General features: G+C 43.7%; 1 protein-coding gene across 2 annotated transcripts in view; it reads left to right on the top strand.

The window, feature by feature from the left end:
- The first annotated feature begins 3,276 nt into the window (after window positions 1-3,276).
- Window positions 3,277-20,827, top strand: part of LOC107391362 (protein phosphatase 1 regulatory subunit 29) — a 312,738-nt gene continuing 295,187 nt past the window's right edge. Inside the window, exon 1 of one of the 2 annotated variants that reach the window (XM_015968644.3) lies at window positions 3,277-3,429. The gene's annotated coding sequence lies outside the window, so the exon portion shown is untranslated. The remainder of the gene's footprint in view (window positions 3,430-20,827) is intronic. The other variant, XM_054743519.2, reaches the window with a different exon arrangement.

Genomic DNA, 20,827 nt, shown 5'->3' with positions numbered 1-20,827 from the left:
GTCATCAACCCGGTCACGTACCGGCTGCGGCTGCCTGCGAGTCTCCGCATCCATCCCACCTTCCACATCTCCCGGCTCAAGCCCTACGTGGAATCCTCCCTCCTTCCGCCTCCGGCTCCGGCGCCTCCGCCTGCCCGCTTCCTCGACGGAGAGCCCATCTACACCGTCCGGCGCATCCTGGACGTTCGCCGCAGGGGACGGGGCTGGCAGTATCTGGTCTGTTGGGCGGACTATGGCCCCGAGGAACTCTCCTGGGAGCCGGCCCGCTCCATCTTGGACCCTGCCCTTATCTCTGACTTCTGGGACCGCCGTGGTCACCCTGGGACTTCTGGAGCCATCCCTGGACCTGGGGGTCCTGTCAGAACCCAAGCCCCCGGACCGGCCTCTCCCAGCTAACCGGCCTCCATCTTGGACCACATTTCCGAGCATGCTCCTCGCGGGAACTCCCGGTGTCGGTACAGGATCTGCTCGGGTGTAAAATTGGCTCGGGGTCCGTCGACTGCTGATGACGTCTAAGTAGTTGATTGGCTGAACATGAACCTTACGGAAATACATAATCACGTTACGTTGGTCCAGGCAAATCTTTCTGTTGGAAAGATGGACAACTTTTACAAAGAAATCCATCATTACCTCTTTGAAAATACACTTTTAGCATAGAGCTGCATGTATATTAGGGCTGAACGATTAACTGCATGTGCAATTAAATTGCGATGTGACAAAAGGAGATTTTCTAATCTCAAAGGCTGCAATTTGGCAGCGAGTGGTTAGCGCAATGCTAATATACATGGAAAAACCCATAGAAATGCTAATATCACCGATTACATTATTACAAATTATGAATTAGAAACGTGCCAAATGATTAAATTTGGAGTCTAATAGAAAGTAAAACTACCATCAATCAAATAAGTACAGACAGGTATTTTAGTAAAGCCAGAAAACCTTTAACTCCAGAGTTTTGGCTAGCAGCTATGAGCGTAACTGAACTACGCATGGACAAGACGTCAAAAACTCTAAACACAAAATACTTCAATAAACGGGACACACTTCTTTCCTGCAAATACAATTTCACAGGTGTTGCTAATACCTATGATTCTTCAAGGGATGTGCTCAAAGAGGAGTTCAACATGATGAATAAAATAGTGTTTTATTTTACAAATACCATTATAAACACAAATTTACGTCTTAAGAAACATTATTTTAATAACGAAACTGCTCAATTCTTTCCAACAGTATAGATGTGTGGTGTATTTTGTCCGAGTGGGTTTGCCGTACTCTGACGTCATTGGCAGTCGAAGGACCCCAAGCCGATCTTGCACCCGAGCAGATCTTGTACCGACACCGGCATCCTCCCAGTCACACCCAAGCCTATATGGAAGACGCCGCACCGGCTCTTCACTCAGTCATCGTTTCATTGAAACCCATGATCAGAGTTCTCTACCAGATAATCCAGACATCATGTTTGAAGCTCAACTCCTGTACCCAGTCGACCATCGTGACAGGTGGCAGGGTTTTGTTGCCAATAGAAGCAACACATTTGGGTATGCTCCACCCTCTCAGGAATTAAAGCAACCACTTCCTTTTGATGGGGCATTAAATAGAATTTTTATCAAAGCGTTGCTATGATGTTGTCAAACAAGGACCTATCATGTGAATACATAGTTACTCGAAAATACACATCATCTATCCATTTAGTTTTGTTTCTGGGGGAATCCTAAGGTTTTCCCTGGTTAACCAGCATGTGGGTCTTCCTCTTGGTCTCTTAGCTGGACAAGAACACATCACCAGGGAGGCATCCATCATTTATGTATTTCATTAGTATAGTTAAACAAATATTCAATTTAATCACAAATCAACAATCAACGTCGATTTTCAATACTGAATAATTAGGATTTTTATTAATTTATGTCAGTTTCATGTTATTTCAGTAACAATTATTGGTTTGCCTTTCTTTACCTTCCTGTTGTGTTTGGGTCAAACCGGACCTATTTGCAATGTAAAACGCTCATGAATATTGTGTTTTACTCCACACCATGCACTTGAACATATAAAAGTGATGATCGCAGCCAGCACACATATGGAAAAAATATGGTTAAGCAGTAAGGGTCCCATCAGGGTTTGTCCGTGTTTTCCATGGGACCCACAGGGGTTTGCCAAGAAAGATCTTTGTCCACATATATTTTAACGGGCCATACATGGGTTTTTCAGAGGTTATAGAATCTTTGTGGGCAAACCCTTATGGGGCCACCATGGAAACTGTGGACAAACCCTAGTGGGACCCATACAGCATGCCCATTTATGTTCCATATTGAACATATATGGGCATGACATGAAATTCCTTCATGTATCTTTTCCACATCCACGGACTAAGATGTGCCTGTTAAATCCCAGGAGCATGCTTCTTCACCGGACTGGAGACAGCCGGGCAGGTTTGGGTGTAACACAGTCCTGACATCCCTGGCTCCTGCTCTTCCAGTGCCTGTTATTGTCCACAATCAGGCCTAAAAGTACACACACCCATATTTTACTCTGGAGCAAATCAGTATCTCCCCAGCTGACCGGCCATGACGTCAGCTGCTCTCCCTACTTCCTCTCTCTCTCTCTCTCTCTCTCTCCCTCCCTCTCTGCCTGTGTGGTGGACCCTTCTCACACACAGGCGCGCGTACTTTCAAGGCGCGTTGCTACGTGGCCAGATTGGAAAGCAGCTCCGCATCAGTACAGGGAGGCAGAAGGTTGCATTAATCACGATGGGGTGACATAGACCGGGAGGTGTCGTGCCCCCCCCCCCCCCCCCCCCCCCACACACACACACACGCGCGCGCGCGCGCGCCGGTGATGCTGCAAACACATCTGTAGTCGTTTTCTCAAATTCACGCCGCCTTCATCAATTATTTGGTCTATTTACATGTTTGGTTTATTTTTAATTAATGTCAAATTTAAATAAGACTCAATCCCCTTTCTCCGTGGCGCCGGTGCTTAGAAGCTTCCCGGGTAATAAAAAAGTGAGAATCACAGATGCGTAAAGTCCCAGAGGGAATACTCCTGTGGTATTTAAACTCGGCTTCTTCTGGCATTTCCACGATGCGCTTCATACTTTAGCGCTGACATTAAAAAACCTGAAAACGCGCCGCGGCTTTTTAATTTCCCTCTCAGTGTGTCCTGCAGCTTTTGCCACTCATCTGGAGCAGCTGGTGCTCCGCTTCAGCATCATCCCTCTGTTGGACTGACACCCCCCTCCCCTCTCCTACCCCATCTCTCCTTCTTGCCTGCACGTCCCCTCCTCCCCTCTTTTTCTCTCTTTCTCTCTCTCTCCGCTGGAACGCACGTCCAGGGGATCCACTCACGCTTTCTCCGTCTTTGCTGCTGCAGAACGGACCGTAAAGCTGCGAGCTGCCTCTTCTTCCTCCTTAACGTAACGGGACTCTGATCACGGTAAGACAAGTGATGGATTGGCTTCAAGTGTTGCCTGGAGGGTTTCTGCGCTGGGGGTGCGCACCAGAAGCACGCGCTGCCACGTTGAAAGGCTCTGGTCACCGGATCTATCTGTTTTAGACTCTGGTGATTTAGGAACGCACTCAAATAGTTTTCTGACCCGAATGGTTGCTGGGCAGGGTGCCGTCTGTGCTGTGAGACAGATATCCGGAGGTGAAATTGAAAAACCTTACAGGGAGTGTTGGAGGAGATTTAGAATTGGAGATAATTGTTGCGACAGTTGTGCGCTCCGGTCCCAGATGTGTTTTTGTTCTGGATAGCTGTTGAGCATGATGTTGGAGAGATTGCTTGATCCTTTTGGATGCGACCGTGATCCCGCTCGGAGCAGGAGGGAGGTGGTTCTGGAGTTGCCTGGTGCCAAACACAAAAGAGGCAGCTGCTGCTTAAATGCGTGCGCAGCGCGGCTATCTTTGCATCTGTGCGCGCGCGACTATTCCATGCTACCAACAACACGGTCCCTGCGCACGCGAGAAGAGATGAGGGTGTAGCAGTGATGTCTGTCAAAAGACGCGTGCGTATGTTGCACGCGCTCGCTCACGAGTGCCTGGATTTGAATTTCCACATCAAAGTGGTATTCAGAGGAGAACGATCGAGCATGGAGGCTGGTGTTTTTGTCATGCAATAGATAGAAACCGCGCGCTTGTGTGTGTGTGTGTGTTGGGGGGGGGGGGGTGGGGTCCTGAAATGACGCCCTTACACCAGGCTTTCTGGTACTTATTTGATTTATCGCTTCTCAGATGCGTACTGACGCACAAAGCTCTGCGTGCCACGCTTTAATCCTTGTCACCTCACTGACTGATGAGGATCATGCTCCACCGAAGGCCAGCAACCTTCCAGCGGCTTCTGGGAACGCGCCTCACCCAGGGACTCCGTCCGTCGCCCACAGGGGCCAAACACACACCCAGATGACTGCCTCAGAAACTGATGCAACGTGGAGAGTGAGCTGGTGGGCGTCCAGCTGAGATGTGTGGGGATTCTTTTTTACCTCCAAAGTTGCGCCACAAGAAGTAGAAAACAGTTTCTGCATCTCATTGTGATTGATGCAGACATTACTCAAATGGCCGAGCAATGCAGGGATAGTGGATCAGCGCAGCGGGCTGTTGGGAACAGAGCCAGCTCTGAAAGGTCCCACAGGAAACACTGACTGGACAGAATACTACTCATATAATAAAGTATGGAATGTTTACCAATCCTCAGCATCAGTCTCCAGCCATCACCTGATAATCTTCCACCATTAGGACCAAACCGGTCATCAATTTATTTCTTTTGTTAGTTTTTGTCATATTATCCAAAAGTACTCCTCCTCTCTTATCTCCTCTCTTCTCCCTTTTTGTCCTTGTCAGCTTTAAGATGTGAGACTCAGTCAGCAGGCAGAGGTCTGTAAATACCCACAGGCCTCCAAGATCTTATTTAAATCTTCTTCGGAGGGGGCAACAAGTGAATACGCTTTTCCCCTGGAGTCAGTAAAGTGTAAACATGGACACAATGATAAAAATGCTGCTTTAGCACAGGGATGCTACAATAGTTAGTAGAGTCATATATGGAATAAAAAACACAATTTTGTTAAGGATGTTAGTAAATCCTCCCCATCTTTTGGATGTTCCATTCAACCATCACAGCCATTTTAGTTCTTGTCACATTTAAACTGGCACTGAACCTAACAAGGGGGTTCAAATCTTTGGAAATTAGAAAATGTTATAAACTATCAGTACTTCATTCGTTACAGATAGCTCTATGCCCCTTCTTAATTTGACGAAACTCAGATCAGTTCTGATCCAACACATTCTCTCTCCCAGCGCGTCAAAAACAAACGCTTGGTCAGCCACCCTCCACGTCAGACCCCAGACGCCAAAAGTGTCCTTTTTCGTTACTTATGTGCAAAAAGGGGTTTTCCCCTTATTTGACTCCAGATCCCAATGCAGCGTTACACTGACGCGATGGGATGTCCGCAGCCAGGGCACCAAACAAGCTCATTGTACCTCACCTTAACCTTATCCTCTTATTTAACCTTCCCCTCACCCCTAACCTAACCTTAACCATCTTGCCAGCGAACACGTTAGTGATGTGTCGATCGCTCTAAAAGCCGGCTCTATGAAGTGAACGGCGGGAGCCGCCTCGTCATTGGTCGAGTTTGGACTGAGGCAATGTGAGGGGGAGGTGTCAACTACCACGGTGGAGGTTAAAAGTAGAGGCTATGTGTAACCTCCCCCTCGCCAGATGGTACGTTCTAACGTTCCCCTTGGGCGGCAAATACGAAAATTCACAGTCAGAATGCATGGGAAACAAACGCTTGATCACAGTGAGAGTAACGTTTAGGTAGCAAGAGGGTTGAGGTTAGGATGAGGGAGAGGGGAAGGTTATAAATAGCGAAACGTTAAGGTTTAGGTGCGGTTAAAAGAGGTGGTTCGGTGCCGCATCAGCGGATATCTCATCACGTCAGTTTTACGCTGCATTGGGATCGGCAGTCAGAAAAGGGAAACCCCCTTTTTGCACATAAGTAACGAAAAAGGACACTTTTGGCGTCTGGGGTCTGACGTGGAGGGTGGCTGACCAAGCGTTTGTTTCCGACGCTTAGGGTGTGAGAATGTGTTGTCTGATCACATTGACAGGGTCAAGTGTTTCTGCTGCAACTGTAAGAAAAAAAATCTGAGCAGTTTATGCAAATGTTTTGCATTAGAATTTGGCAGGAGCTAATATTTACTATTGCACTAAAATGTATTTCAAACGAGTTATTCGAGCAATCATATTAACTGTTGTCAATGATTCAGGACACTTTGTAACTAGCTCCAGTAATTTAGTGTTTTTGATCCAAGCTAATCCTTGTTTCTCCAAACAAAGATCTTTCATAAAACTATCTAAAGCCACTTCAAAAGATCTGAATTATGAATTATTATCCATTTGGCCGACTGGTTAGTGTGCGTGACTTTCACCTGGGAGTCTGGGGATCGAACCATTTTTTAATATCTGCCACAGATCTCTGAAGAATTCACAACATTGACGGCTTCAGCAACGCTGCGCCACTCCGTGGATTTTTATCTCTTATTTGTTTTGCAAAAGCACTTCCTTTCATTTCTCCACCTCACCCACAGGTACCTGAATTTCTGCTTGTGAAATAGCGCTTCCTTGATCTGCGGTTAATGGTGGAGCGCTTCAACGAGCCGGCTTATGTATATGCATGAGATCCACAAGGCACGTTGCACTGACCATTTATGGCAGTAAGTGGGTGTGGTGAGGGCGGGATGTGACTAAAAAGCAGCTGAGAACCTTTCTCATTAGTCTCTGATTTATTCAAATTCAAATTCAAAGATACTTTATTAATCCCAGAGGAAAATTAGAGTTAGATTATGAATCGGAGATTGCGTGCAGCTGTGCTTACTCCATGTTTGATAGATCACAAACCTACTTGGCGTAAGTACATTTTTTTTGTTGAGCTTAAGTACGGGTTTAGTAAGTATTCTATGCAATGTTTGATAAATGAGACCCCTGCTCCTTATGAGAAGTTACATGTTTCGTCCAATGTTTCATGGTTATAAAAACAATAAAACTGTTGCTTTTGAAACTTTCGTATTCTGGGCATCATCTTTTTAGTTTATTTTTATAGTTGAAAGCAATAAAGAGTTTCAAGTTCGTTAGTATGACGAACACCAGCTTGCAATCGGTAGCCTGGAAGATAGAAACTCCAAGTGTGGGTTTGATCTGAAGTAATTATTGACTCTAACCAACTGTGGAGCCCAGATGCTTTCAGAGTGAAAGAAGAGGGTGAATGAAGAAATGTGAAGAGGGATGGAAGGAGCATGGACTAGAGGATGGATGGAGGAAAGTTGATCTATTTGGGGAAAAGTAGATTTAGAAACATTTGTCATTAAATTAGAAGGATTTGGGTGCGGCCCTGCTGCCTGACTTCAGTACAGTCAAACGGATATTTAGGGTTATTTTCAAGTGTGTTTCTATGTAAAAGGCTTGAATATTTACCATCTTATTGGCTGTTCATAGCATTTTGGCAGCCTCTTTTCAGATAAATAATTTGGTCCTTGTCCTGGAGGGCCAGCATGTATTCGTTGTTTCTCCGCTCCAACACACTGAATTCAGTGGTTGAATCACCTGTGCAGTAGCTCGTCAGGCTCTTCACAAGCCTGTTAACCACCTAATGATTGAAATCAGGTGTGTTGAAGCAGGGCTAAAACTCAAACATGCTGGATAGCAGCTCTCCAGGGTCAGGAGTGAGTACCACTGACCTAATGGCTCATCTTAGCACAGCCCAAAGCAAAAATATATTGCTGTCTTCCTAATGACTGCTCTGATGAAGAATATTTCATGGCAGTTAGTGTCAGCTACCCTCTTTGTAATTGGGTTCATTTTGATGAGTTTGATTTATTTATTTATATATTTTTTGCTTGTCAAATGAACCCTTCTTTATAGTGTTTGGTATCAACTCATCCATCCTACAGGACAATATTACTATTTCCCCAAACAGAGGCTGTTTAAGAATGGATAAGTTAGCATTTGTATTTGATCTGTAAACAAAAACAGTTTCAAAAGGCAGATACGCCACTCTAAACCTAACCCTAGTCCCCCCGAGCACCATCAATACGTATGAAAGGAGGCAAAATGTATTTTGTGCATGCTGGGATGAGATTCAGCTACACTCTGTAATGGAGACTAATAAGTAAAAGCAAAGATTGAATGGTCAGATGGAAAAGATGCAAATAGAAAATTGATGGTGTTAAAAGAAGTTACATTTCATCCTTGAGCCTCTTGCCCTTCTGCATAGTTTCCTCTGCGTGCATCAACAGGTGACAGGATTGCTTCGTGACTCCACCTGTGTGTGCTTTAGCCTGTGTTGTTGTGTTTTTTCCGTCACTGTTTTTCAGTCCCAACTCAAATCTAAGAGGGACGGTGGGGAAAAAAAGCAAGGCAGATGAGGCAGACGGAGGCTCTCAAATGGTAACTCCACTGGTTGTCTGCAACAATAACACCAACGCAACGGGGAGGGCAAATCACGTTGACGTCCAACAGTTTATTTTCTGTCGCTGTGAAAAATCAGACTGTGGCTAGTGGAAACAAGTAAGTGAGAAAAAAGCAGGCCTTTTGAGATGAATGCTGGAAGAATGGGAGATAGGGGAGTGAGGAAGAAGAATGGCCTTAGGGCAGGACATCAAGAGCTTCAGCCTTGCAGAATTGTAATATTATTGCACTGGCATTCAGAACTGCTGCAGACCTTTCTGGGGTATCCAAAAAAGCACAGGGAAGGGAAGTTGTCTCGGAACGGATCATTTTACTCTGCAAATGAACGCAAATGAGTGGCGTGCTTCTAGGTAGCTCACTTACAGCCGTGTCAGCAAAAAATGTTCGAGGTTATAAGTTTGAGTCCTGAAAGTCGGAACTAGAGAAAAGGGTTCATGATGTAACTATGATGCAACGTATTTCTTCTGTGCTTAAGACTGCAGTGACTACAAAAGTTAAACCCCAGAACAGCTCAGGTCCTCACAAGCTCACATTTCCTTTGATTCAACATTTTCCAGAACTGCAATTTTATAGACAAACATCTATTCTTCTGCTTTGTAGCAAACTGGACCAAGCAGCTGACAAAATATAATCGTCTAATATAACCCATATGGTGTTTTTATTTGATGTAAAAACATGCAAACCTTCACAATAAATACTCTTCTTTCTTGAAAGTTGAACTGCACCAACAATGAAACATTTTCATCACAACTCAGTTCAAAAGCACATGTGCAGCCAGATGAAAAAAATGTATTTGTTTGTTCAAAACTCCATCCAGATAGGGAAGATGAAGACTCTTTATACCACCAATCTAACTAATTAGGTCCAATACATAGGAAGCCCCATTAAAACACTTGTTAATAAAGTATTTATTAACCTTTAATTTAAAGATGTGGAACACTGAAAAGCCATTTTTTACTGATTATTTCTGATTATAATCAATCACTCTGAGTTTTTCATGCAGGCTGCACATGAACATAGTCTCCTACACCTATCTCCTGCATCAGCTCCTGATAGAAAATAGATGGTGAAACTCTAGGATTTGAAAAGCCTGACAGGTCTATGTCACGCTGTTACTTAACGTTCATGGACCCACCCATCTTGACTCACGACGGGAAAGGCTGTTGTTGTTTTAGCATCTAACAAATAGAGAACATATTGGCTAGTAGAAGCTAAACATTAGCATTAGCAACTCCTCCACACGGCAAAACTCCTTTAAACTTGTGTTGTTTGTGGAGATAAAACATCAACGTTGCAAGCAAGTGGTAGAGTCACGTTGGTCTTATCCAATCTGAGGCGAGATGCCCAGCTATCAGGAAATGTGACTTAAAATCCCGCCGTGTTCAGCTCTTCTCTGATGTGGCATCCTGCTAGTTTCTGAAACAAGTGTATCTGAGCCACCCTCCCCCAGTATGACTTGCAAGGCTGCAAATGCATTGGTTAAACAAGTGTCCCACTAAACAATTTTTTTCATTATTTGTTTGTTTTATATCTAGCTGAGAGAAAAAAAACATTGATGCATGTGTGAAAGTTGGCAAATAAACAAACATTTTCATGAGGAAAAAGACAAACTGTCCTAATTAATTTTGCGTGATGAAACAGGAAAGGCCAGTCTTTTTAATTACTGCGGCCAAAGCACATCAGTAGCTGAACTGATCAAACCACTTCCCAAAATCTCTAAGAACTTGACATGCCAAGAAGAAAATAAAGAATAAAACAACTCCCCAAGCATCATTAGTAAGAAGCATGAATCATTGCCGAGGATCATTACATTACCTCCTGCTTCTGTGTTCCATTCATCCAATTTTATTTGCTTGCTTCACTCAGCAAGGCTGCTGCTTGGATGTTTGAATGTTTAAATCACAACTTTCAGCGCACCTGTAGAGCTGCACCTCCAAGTGTGCTCTTCTGAACCTGAGGTTGTCAAAAGCCCAAGTTGAAGAGGTGCATTAGTGAGCTCCACAGACTAAAGTCAGCCTTTATCGGATGTCTTTGCCCCAGGCTCAACAATCAGGTCTAGATTGGTTCCTACTGTCACAGTGTAGCAAATGTGATGATCTATCTAACAGAGACGCAGTAGCAAATTTGAATCTGCTATTGTGCCATGAGAGGTACTGCAGCTTTGCTGTTCTGTCACACCAGTTTCACACCTCTCTGGTCTCTTTATCCAGAACTGTGGGCACATGCCTCCTGAAGAGGAAGTAGATGAAAATCACAGAGCCTGAAAACACAAAACCCAAGTTTCAAAGTGTTTGCGAACATTTGTAGTTTCTCTTTAACTTTGTTGTCACTTATTTGGATTTACCTGTAGCAATTTCCATGTCCAGTCCCGTAGTCTCCAAGCATCAGACCTGGCTGGTTCAGTTTGGGCAGATGTCATGACAAGCATTTAGTAACAGGGTTTAATTACGTTTATGTTCACTCCTTTGTGGTGAGGAATGGCACGAAGGGGTTCAACACAAATTGCTCAATTTGTACATGAGTATGGAAAACAGGTGGAAAAGGGTCGTAGTTTCAGTTCAGTTCACTTTATTTCAAACATATACATTCACCAACATTTCATAAAAATCATTCCACGCAATTGTTTGAAAAGGAGTAGGGAGAAGTATATACTTATTTAGCCCTACCCCCTCAGGTTTACATCCTCATCATCAAAATGTAAGCAACAAAACAGTTACAATGCCTTAAAAAAAAACCCCACAAAAACAAACAAAAAAAAAAAGCAATAATAATAAATAAATTAAATTCTCATGTTCAACTAGAACTATATTTAGATTTTCTAATTTGTAGAAGAGATTAAACATCAGTTTGCATGCCGTCCTGGGTTAATTGCATTTTCTTCAGTCTTATACTTATTTAACATTTGCTTAACAGTTTGCTTAAGGATGGGATCAGATTGGCTGTATCTAAAAAAGGGTTGGTCCATCCATCCATCCATCCATCCATCCATCCATCCATCCATCCATCCATCCATCCATCCATCCATCCATCCATCCATCCATCCATCCATCCATCCATCCATCCATCCATCCATCCATCCATCCATCCATCCATCCATCCATCCATCCATTTTCATCCGCTTATCCGGAGTTGGGTCGTGGGGGGCAGTAGCCTAAGGTGAGAGGCCCAGACTTTCCTCTCCCTAGCCACTTGGGCCAGCTCCTTCAGGGGGAATCCCAAGGCGTTCCCTGGCCAGGGTCCTGGGTCTACCTTTAGGTCTCCTCCCGGTTGGACATGCCCGGAAAACCTCACCAGGGAGGCGTCCAGGAGTCATCCTGACCAGATGCCCGAGCCACCTCAACTGGCTCCTCTCGATGTGGAGGAGCAGCGGGTCTACTCCGAGCCCCTCCCAAATGAATGAGCTTCTCACCCTATCTCTAAGGGAGAGCCCAGCCACTCTTTGGAGAAAACTCATTTCGGCCGCTTGTATCCGCGATCTCGTTCTTTCGGTCACTACCCAAAGCTCATGACCATAGGTGAGGGTAGGAATGTAGATCGACCAGTAAATCGAGAGCTTCGCCTTCTGACTCAGCTCTCTCTTCACCACGACAGACCGGTACAATGCCCGCATCACTGCAGATGCAGCACCAATCCTCCTATCGATCTCACACTCCAGTTTTCCCTCACTCGTGAACAAGACCCCGAGATACTTAAACTCCTCCACTTTGTGGCAGGACCTCATCCCTGACCCGGAGAAGGCATTCTACCCTTTTCCGAATCAAGACCATGGTCTCAGATTTAGAGGAGCTGATCCTCATCCCAGCTGCTTCACACTCGGCTGCGAACCGCTCCAGCGAAAGCTGAAGATCACGTTCTGATGAAGCCAACAGGACCACATCATCTGCAAAAAGCAGAGACCTGATCCTCAGGCCACCAACATAGATGCCCTCTACACCTTGGCTGTGCCTAGAAATCCTGTCCATAAAGGTTATGAACAGAATCGGTGACAAAGGGAGCATTGGCGAAGTCCAACTCTCACTGGGAACGAGCCCGACTTACTGCCGGCAACGCGGACCAAGCTCTGACACCGGCCATACAGGGACCTAACTGTCAGTATCAGAGGGCCTGGTACCTCATACTACCGGAGTACCCCCCACAGGGCCCCCCGAGGGACGCGGTCAAACGCCTTCTCCAAATCCACAAAACACATGCAGACTGGTTGGGCAAATTCCCACGCACCCTCCAGGATCCCCCTAAGGGTATAGAGCTCCGGGAGTTGACGTCACTTCTCCCGGCATGCAACAGTTAAAATCGAAACGGCGCCATTTGGCAGGCAGAAGCCGGCAGCTGGACTATTTGTTATTGTCAGAAAACTCAATCAAACGGGAAATATGGTAGATTCCTGTTGTGCCCCAGGATGCAGAACAGACACGGACGACATAAGGAATGAGCCGTCTACAGGATTCCCCAAGATCCGGAGCGCCACAAACGTTGGATCATTGTAATAAAATGCGCTAGTGACCGGGCTAAAATGAAACTGTGGGATCCCGAGAGTAAAGGTTTTTGCTTATGCAGCGACCGCTTCGTATCAGGTAGTTAAACCAACGTTTCCTCAACTGTGTATGGTATTTATTTTAAATAATTTTATTACGATTCTTAGTGGGCTTCCTAAACTTATTTTGGCGTGGCGTTTTCTGTCTTATTACTCATAGCAGCAAGTAAACGTCACGTAAAACGTTGCCTCGTGAGTTCTGCGTGCTGCCGTTTACGTGTTTTATGATCACAACAATTAACCGGCTAAGCTGTATTTAATTTTTAAGCAATGGTTGATCAATTGTCAGATCACACATAAAAAGCACTTTGGATTGCTATTATCTGTCTCACCGAGACTACTTACGTGTAAATCTGTTATTTGTCCGTCCATCCATCCATTTTCATCCGCGTATCCGGAGTCTGGTTGCGGGGGCAGTAGCGTGACTTCCCTCTCCCCAGCCGCCGGAGCCAGCTCCTCCGGGTAAATCCCAAGGGGTTCCCCGGTCAGGTCCGGTGTTGTGCCGGTAAGAAGTCCGCTCCGACAGCTTCTGGCGTTTTTAAAAAGTATCCCAGGGGCACGGTAAGGGTCGGAGATGTTTAGTCTATTTAATTTCTGACTATATAAAACGATTTCTTCAGTTTTAAAGTGTGAAGTAAACTCCGACAAAGTAAAATCCAAGCGGATCCCATTCATGTTCATTGTTACATCCGTGTTTGTTTACCTTTTTTGCATGCCAAAATGGCGTCCACTAACTGAGAGTCACGTGGGGTCTGGAGCTCTATAGAGCTGGTCCAGTGTTTCACGGCCAGGACAAAAAACACATTGCTCCTCCTGAATCTGAGGTTCAACAATCCGACGGACCCTCTTCTCCAGAACCCCTGAATGGACCTTTCCTGGAAGGCTGAGGAGTGTGATCCCCCTGTAGCTGGAACACACCCTGCGGCCCCCCTTTTTAAATAAGGGGACCACCACCCTGGTCTGCCAGTCCAGTGGGACTGCCCCTGATGTCCACGCGATATTGCAGAGCAGCGTCAGCCAACACAGTCCCACAACATCCAGAGCCTTAAGGAACTCTGGGCGGATCTCATCCACCCCTGGAGCCTTGCCACAGAGGAGCTTTTAACCACCTCAGTGACCTCAGCAGCAGAGATTTGAGAGACCAACCCAAAGTCCCCAGACTGCCGCCTCACTGGAAGACGTGTCGGTGGGATTGAGGAGGTCTTCGAAGTATTCTGCCCACCGATCCACAACGTCCTGAGTAGAGATCAGCAGCACACCGTCCCCATTTTAGACAGTGTTTGTAGCGCACTTCCCCCCCCCCCCCCCCCCCACACACACACACACACACACACACACACTCCCGAGGCACCGGATGGTGGACCAGAATCTCCTCAAAGAAGAAGAGTTGGTGCTTTAAGAAAACTGTTAAAAAGGTTGCCTTTTCAAACATATCTCAAGCCGCAGTTCTTAAAACATATATTCAAAAGTTATTATGGGATAGGGACATGGTTCAGTGATAGAGTTCAGGCCAGATGGCAAATGTTGCAAAACCTCTTGAGAAACGTGACTTTGGAGTAAACAAACATTGCAGAGGAGGAGGATGACATAGATTCCCTTGCCTCTGTGAAGCGTGCCTCCATCACCTTGATTTCTGATTGGATGTACGACACAATCAACAAGCCGCACGCTCATCTGTCCTCAGAGCAAACACAATCAATCATTTTGAATTCCCTCAATTTGTGATTAGAGTGGTCCCAATGTCTTTCCATGCAGACCAGAGCACTCTTAACACACCACACACTATGGGTACATCTTATATTTAATATTTTTTGCACCTTTATGGTAATTGAAGGCATCTTTAAATTTGTCAGAAGAAGAGGATCTGGTCAAACGTCAGCAAGATTATTTTGTTATGTTAACCAGGCCTCAATCTCTATTCAAGATAAAAAAAAGTACAAACAGCCAGTATGGTCTTTTCTCCACAACACACAGGTTAGTGACAGCTTGAGTTTCTATGCTGAACTCTATCACTGCAAAAAAGGAAAAAAATAAATCTGCTTCAAGTTATTTATATAAATTGGCTTAAGCTGAATACCAGCCGCTCTATGAGAAGTGGTGTTCTGTAAGGACACAAGTGCCAGTATGGTTAACTTGTGAATACTGGCTGATTTCAAACTCGTGCTGAGGACAAGACCACGGCTGTGGTGACTGGACTTCACTAAACACATTTATGTTTTTATACTACAATAAACAACAATAGATTTTACACACAGCTCCTTTACTTTAGAAAATCTCCAACTAAAGCTGTAGTTTGAAACTTCCTATTTAGAACAGATAAAATTAGAATAAACAACATTCAGATTTTTCTCAAAAACATTAACGATTTCTGATGCTGTCAACGTAGAAACAAACCTCCACCCTTGAAGTTTTAGTCTGACTGGCTAATTCACATTAGGATGTTCATGTATTCCCTCCTTAAATGATGAAAACAGTTGAAAATAAAAGCAAAAATTAGTGATAGGAAATTTTAGGGCCGATACCGATATTAATATCACTGTTACGGCCGATAATCAATATTTGCCGATACCGATAAACTCACATGAATGCCTCTAAAATTTGCAATTTTGTATAAAATTAAAATTATTAAAGCTGAATTTACATTATTTTGTACACACACCACTCACATTTACACTTCTGAGATGATTACAGTCACTGTTCACAAATACCCCGCCCCCCAAACAAGCAAACAAATGGAGATATGATGGAAAAAAAAAATTGGTTGTTAATATCAGCTCCGTTTTATTTATCGGACCGATGCCGATATGTTAAAAATGACTAATGGGCTCGACACACGGGAGGCGACAAACGAACGCGATCAGCGAAATTTGTCGCTGTCGCTTTTATTACCTGACACACGGGTTGCAATCCGCGGCAGCGGCCAGCGGCAAAGCCGCCTACGCGTTCTGTTCCATGGCGAAATCGAAACTCTTAGGTGTGTTCTTGCTGTGTCTTTGTAAATCCATGCTTTCGTTCTTTTTTAAACACAGAAACAGTTTTGTTTACCTGTTTGTAGCTACGGTTTCGCCGACAGCTGCCGGCTTCTTCAGGCTGACGCTGATGGTGGCGCGTCACTTCCTTCTCCGTTTATCTGCGGGCAGCAGAGGACGTTGTCGCCCTCTACTGCCCGCTCTCCCCTCTCCGACGATGCAGTCCCATGCGTGGTCCAGCGTGTAAACTCCGTCGTCCCTGTTCATGGTCCCACATCCACGTCTCCTTATCTCTATTGCTTCCTTGATCCATCTTTTGTATTTTTGTTGTTCAGTGGTTATGATCCGTGTGTTGTCCCAGTCCATTATATGGTTTTCTCTTAAGCAATGATCTGTTACGGCTGACTTCTTTATTGTGCTTTCTGCTTCTTCTTTTGCTGCTCTTGTGTGTTTACGATTTGCCTCTTTCTCGCACTCCTTTCTGTGTTCTATTGTCCGTGTATTGAGTTGGCGTCCGGTTTCTCCTATGTATGTTTTATTGCATATTTTGCATGGGATTTCGTAGATGACTCCACATTTTTGTCCAGCTGATATTTTGTCTTTTGGGTGTACTAATCTGTTTCTAACTGTTGTGTATGGCTTTGTTGGTGTGTTTATGTTGTGTTTTTTCATTGTTGCTCTTATTTTTTCCGTTATGCCTCTGATGTATGGTAGGGTTATCACTATAAAAAAGTCAGCTGTAACAGATCATTGCTTAAGAGAAAACCACATAATGGACTGGGACAGCACACGGATCATAACCACTGAACAACAAAAATACAAAAGATGGATCAAGGAAGCAATCGAGATAAGGAGACGTGGATGTGGGACCATGAACAGGGACGACGGAGTTTACACGCTGGACCACGCATGGGACTGCATCGTCGGAGAGGGGAGAGCGGGCAGTAGAGGGCGACAACGTCCTCTGCTGCCCGCAGATAAACGGAGAAGGAAGTGACGCGCCACCATCAGCGTCAGCCTGAAGAAGCCGGCAGCCGTCGGCGAAACCGTAGCTACAAACAGGTAAACAAAACTGTTTCTGTGTTTAAAAAAGAACGAAAGCATGGAAATCGAAACTTCCGTTGTTTTGCTTGGCTGTGTCAGGTTGGAGGGAATTAAGGTTATTTAAGCGGTTCAGAGTTAATAAAGTGGTAGATATGATGTTTCACAAGGTGCTGCTAGAGTTATGTGAAATCTTACTTCTGATTTTACTATAAAAACATAATAATCAACTTCTCCTCCATGTTTGCTCGGAGGTGTGCAGATGATGCATCCTGTCCGCTCATAGGTCAGTGCACCTATTGGTCAGTTGATTGGTCCTCGTCCGAGCGACAGCGATGAAAAGTTGAAAATGTTTCAACTTTCTGGGATTGCGTCGCTGGGTCGTCCGTGCACGACACGTGCACGACCGCAAAATTCCACACACACGGTTTTCGCGTTTCGCTTGGTAGGAGAAAGACCCGCGATTATCGCTTTGTCGTGCATGTCTCATTGAAAATGAATGGAGGAGAGGCGATGTCGCCTCCCATGTGTCGAGCCCATAACATCGGCCGATACTGATATTGATGCCAATATATTATCCTTCTCTAGCAAAAAGAATTTTTTTAGTAACTGATGATCACAAGGCGTACTTCAGTCATTTGATCTGACTCTGGTTTAGATGAGAACAAAACAATTCTTCTAAATACGGAAAAAAGTACCTTGTTTATCTTATTTTAACAGACTGGATTTTTCAGTCAGATTCTTAACAGTAATTAGTTTCAACCTAATTTCTATGGATTTTCCATCATTTGTAGAAAATGAGTGAAAACTGTTTTTATACGAAACGTTTTTGGTTCAGGCTCAACACGGGCTGAAGTTTGATTAGAAGTATAGATCTTTTTTTTATCTTTGAATTCAAGTCCACTTTAATCTGTTTTATTTTTTCTACTCGACTTAAACTGTACTAATACAAAGTTAGCAGAGAGGTCCTGCTACGGAGCACTGACCTTATCTGGTAAACGAAGAGTGCTCTGGTTCTGCTCTGACATACGTAGCTCCAGGACTTTTTCTCTTAATGCTCCTGGCTCTCAGTCAGACAGAGACCGCTAACTCTTCAGAGAGAACGGGTAGAGGATGCAGCTAATTACTTTTCAAAAATCTAAAGGGATGTGTTGTGGAAAAAAAGTGAGCAATGAGACTGCAATCCAAGCCACGTATACATACATTAAGAGATTGATCTGTGAAGCAGCTGCAGGGCTTCTGGGAAATGAGGCACAAAACAAAAACTCATCACTCATCTAATTTTTATTCTATAACAGCTGTTATATATTTCATAGTTTAACCTAATGTAATCTCAATTTACTCTGTCCATATCAGATTTTATTCATTTATTTTGCTGCTAGGGTAGTGGGGTTTCTCAACAGGGATCATTAAGTTTTTATTTCTGCTAATCTAAGAATCACGTATACTGGCATAGGACATTTTCTAACATACCACTCATCCTAAAGTGATGTATTCTGTCCACCATATTTAAGGTGTTGTGATGTCATGTATCGTTTGAACATGCAGTGTGTGATAAGGGTGGAGTGCACATATTTTCAGTGCAGCTTGCAGCCTCAGAAGGCCTCATGTTCTGATCTCAAGAGTGACTGTGCATCCCATCTAGAGATGGATTTGATTACTTCTTAAAGAAAACTGTATGCACTACCATGCTGTTTTACTTAAGGAACAAAGGCTACTCTTTAAACCAGACTTAAAGTAAACCTATTAGGACTTATTTAAAAATGGTCCTTAATGGTCCTCCAGTCGATATAAAATATGTTTATGAAATTCTTTACACACAATCCCTCAAATAAAGTAATCTCAGCAGTTTTATTCTTGGCAGTTTCAGTACCTTCCAGAATGAGTTGTTTCAGGGCTCTGTCTCTTTAAAAAACAAACTGTTGCCAGCCACATCCACCCATCCCCCATTCAGTCTGTTATAAGCTGAGAAGCTCTGATGTATGGGAGGACCTCAGAGTAGAGCTGCTACTCCTCCTGCCTGGAGAGGTAAGAAGGGGTCATATGCTAATTTCCCAATTTGTGACATCACAAACTGGGTTTTTTGGAAACAACTTGTTTCAGGTACATAATTCCTAAACAAAATATTGACAGAAAATGAATGCAAAATGTTTTTTGTGTTTGAGTATTTATAGTGATAGTAGAGAGTGGATCTCTACTAAAGACCCACGTGGAACCACAAAATGATGCAAAAGGTGTGTTTTGCATAATAAGTCACCAGAGGTGTGGACTCGAGTCAGGCTCGAGTCATTATTTGAACGACTTCTGACTTGACTTGATAAAATCTATAAAGACGTACGACTTGACTTGGACTTGAACGCCAATGACTTGTGACTTGAATCGACTTACATCTGTTGACTTGATGATGACTTGAGCATACTTGATATTTTAGCACAAAAAGTGGCACCACATTGGACAAAAATCTTAAATCATTCTTCGGTCTGGGTTTGATCTTGTTCTGCTAAATGCAGCAGCACTTTGTTTATAATCAGTTTCAGTTGCACTTTCTGCTTGTTTGAGCAACAAAATGAAGCTTCAAGAAGTTTTATTTCTGGAATTTATTTATTATCCTTGTCATTAAATTGAAGTTGGACAGATGACTTGAATATGACTTGAAAATTCAAAGTTAAAAACTTGGACTTGACTTGGACTTTCAGATCATTGACTTTGGACTCGACTTCGACTTGGTTGTCTTTGACTTGGACTTGACTCGAGACTTGACTGGACAGACTTGTGACTTACTTGTGACTTGCAAATAAGTGACTTAGTCACACCTCTGGTAGACCCATGTGGAACCACAAAATAAGGTAAAAGGTGTGTTTTGCATAATAAGTCTCCAATAAGGGCATGCTAGGACTAAAACTAGCTTCATTTCTTCTCTTTGAGTATGATAAAGTGCACCAGCATGACTTTTAATTTTTTTACTGAAAATGTTACACACAAACATGTTTTTATTTGGTTCAAAATCGAATGGGTCCAATTCTTGTGCAGAAGCGTCACTATTTGGCAAGGACTGGAGCACTCGGGTCAAAGAAGAATATTTAATCGATGCAGATAAAAACATAATGTTTAGAAAATGAGACAAAGTTATTTTCATCTGCACCGGATACATTTTCTTCTCTTTGCCCATTTCCAGCCCCTTCCTTCTACTTCACAGTTATAGATCCACAGCTGTTGAGCACTGATGTTCAATTGGATTCAATTGGTGCCAGTTGACTCCTTGCTTTATTATTTGGTGTTTGGCACAATCTGATGTATTATTTTGTTGCACTTCATAATCCTATACTGGAGCTCATGTAGTAACTAAGCTAAGCATCACACTGTGCTGTTCCTCATTCAGTCTTACAACAACATGCACCCACAAATGTCAGGAAAATCCAGCATCACAATGTCTGCAGCTTACAAAATAGAAAGCAAGAAAAAGAGAAGGGCCGGATTATTCCCCTTTTTCTACATGTTATGAAAATGTGGCAGTAGCTGTTGTTATGGCAACAAGCAACTTTGAAATGCTTTCTGGAACAAATGTTGCAAGCATGTTCAACCAGAGAATAAAAATTGCAAAAACGTAGTTTTAAAATCCAGCTTTAAATATTCAGGACAATGTTTTTTTTAATAGAACTGGACAAAGTCACAGCTGCATTTTCTTCACCGTCTCTGCAAAAATTTACATAAAGTACAATCAGGACATTTTCTTTCATTCAAAAAATAAAATTTTTCCATAAAGAAAGTGAAAGTACAAGTAAACACTCAGCTGTTTGTGTGGAGTCCTGTCGGGTCAGCACGTGGTGTTTCA

This window comes from Nothobranchius furzeri, chromosome 4, assembly GCF_043380555.1.
Source record: "Nothobranchius furzeri strain GRZ-AD chromosome 4, NfurGRZ-RIMD1, whole genome shotgun sequence".
Lineage (NCBI taxonomy): Eukaryota > Metazoa > Chordata > Actinopteri > Cyprinodontiformes > Nothobranchiidae > Nothobranchius > Nothobranchius furzeri.
This window is presented reverse-complemented; position numbering and strand designations above follow the sequence as displayed.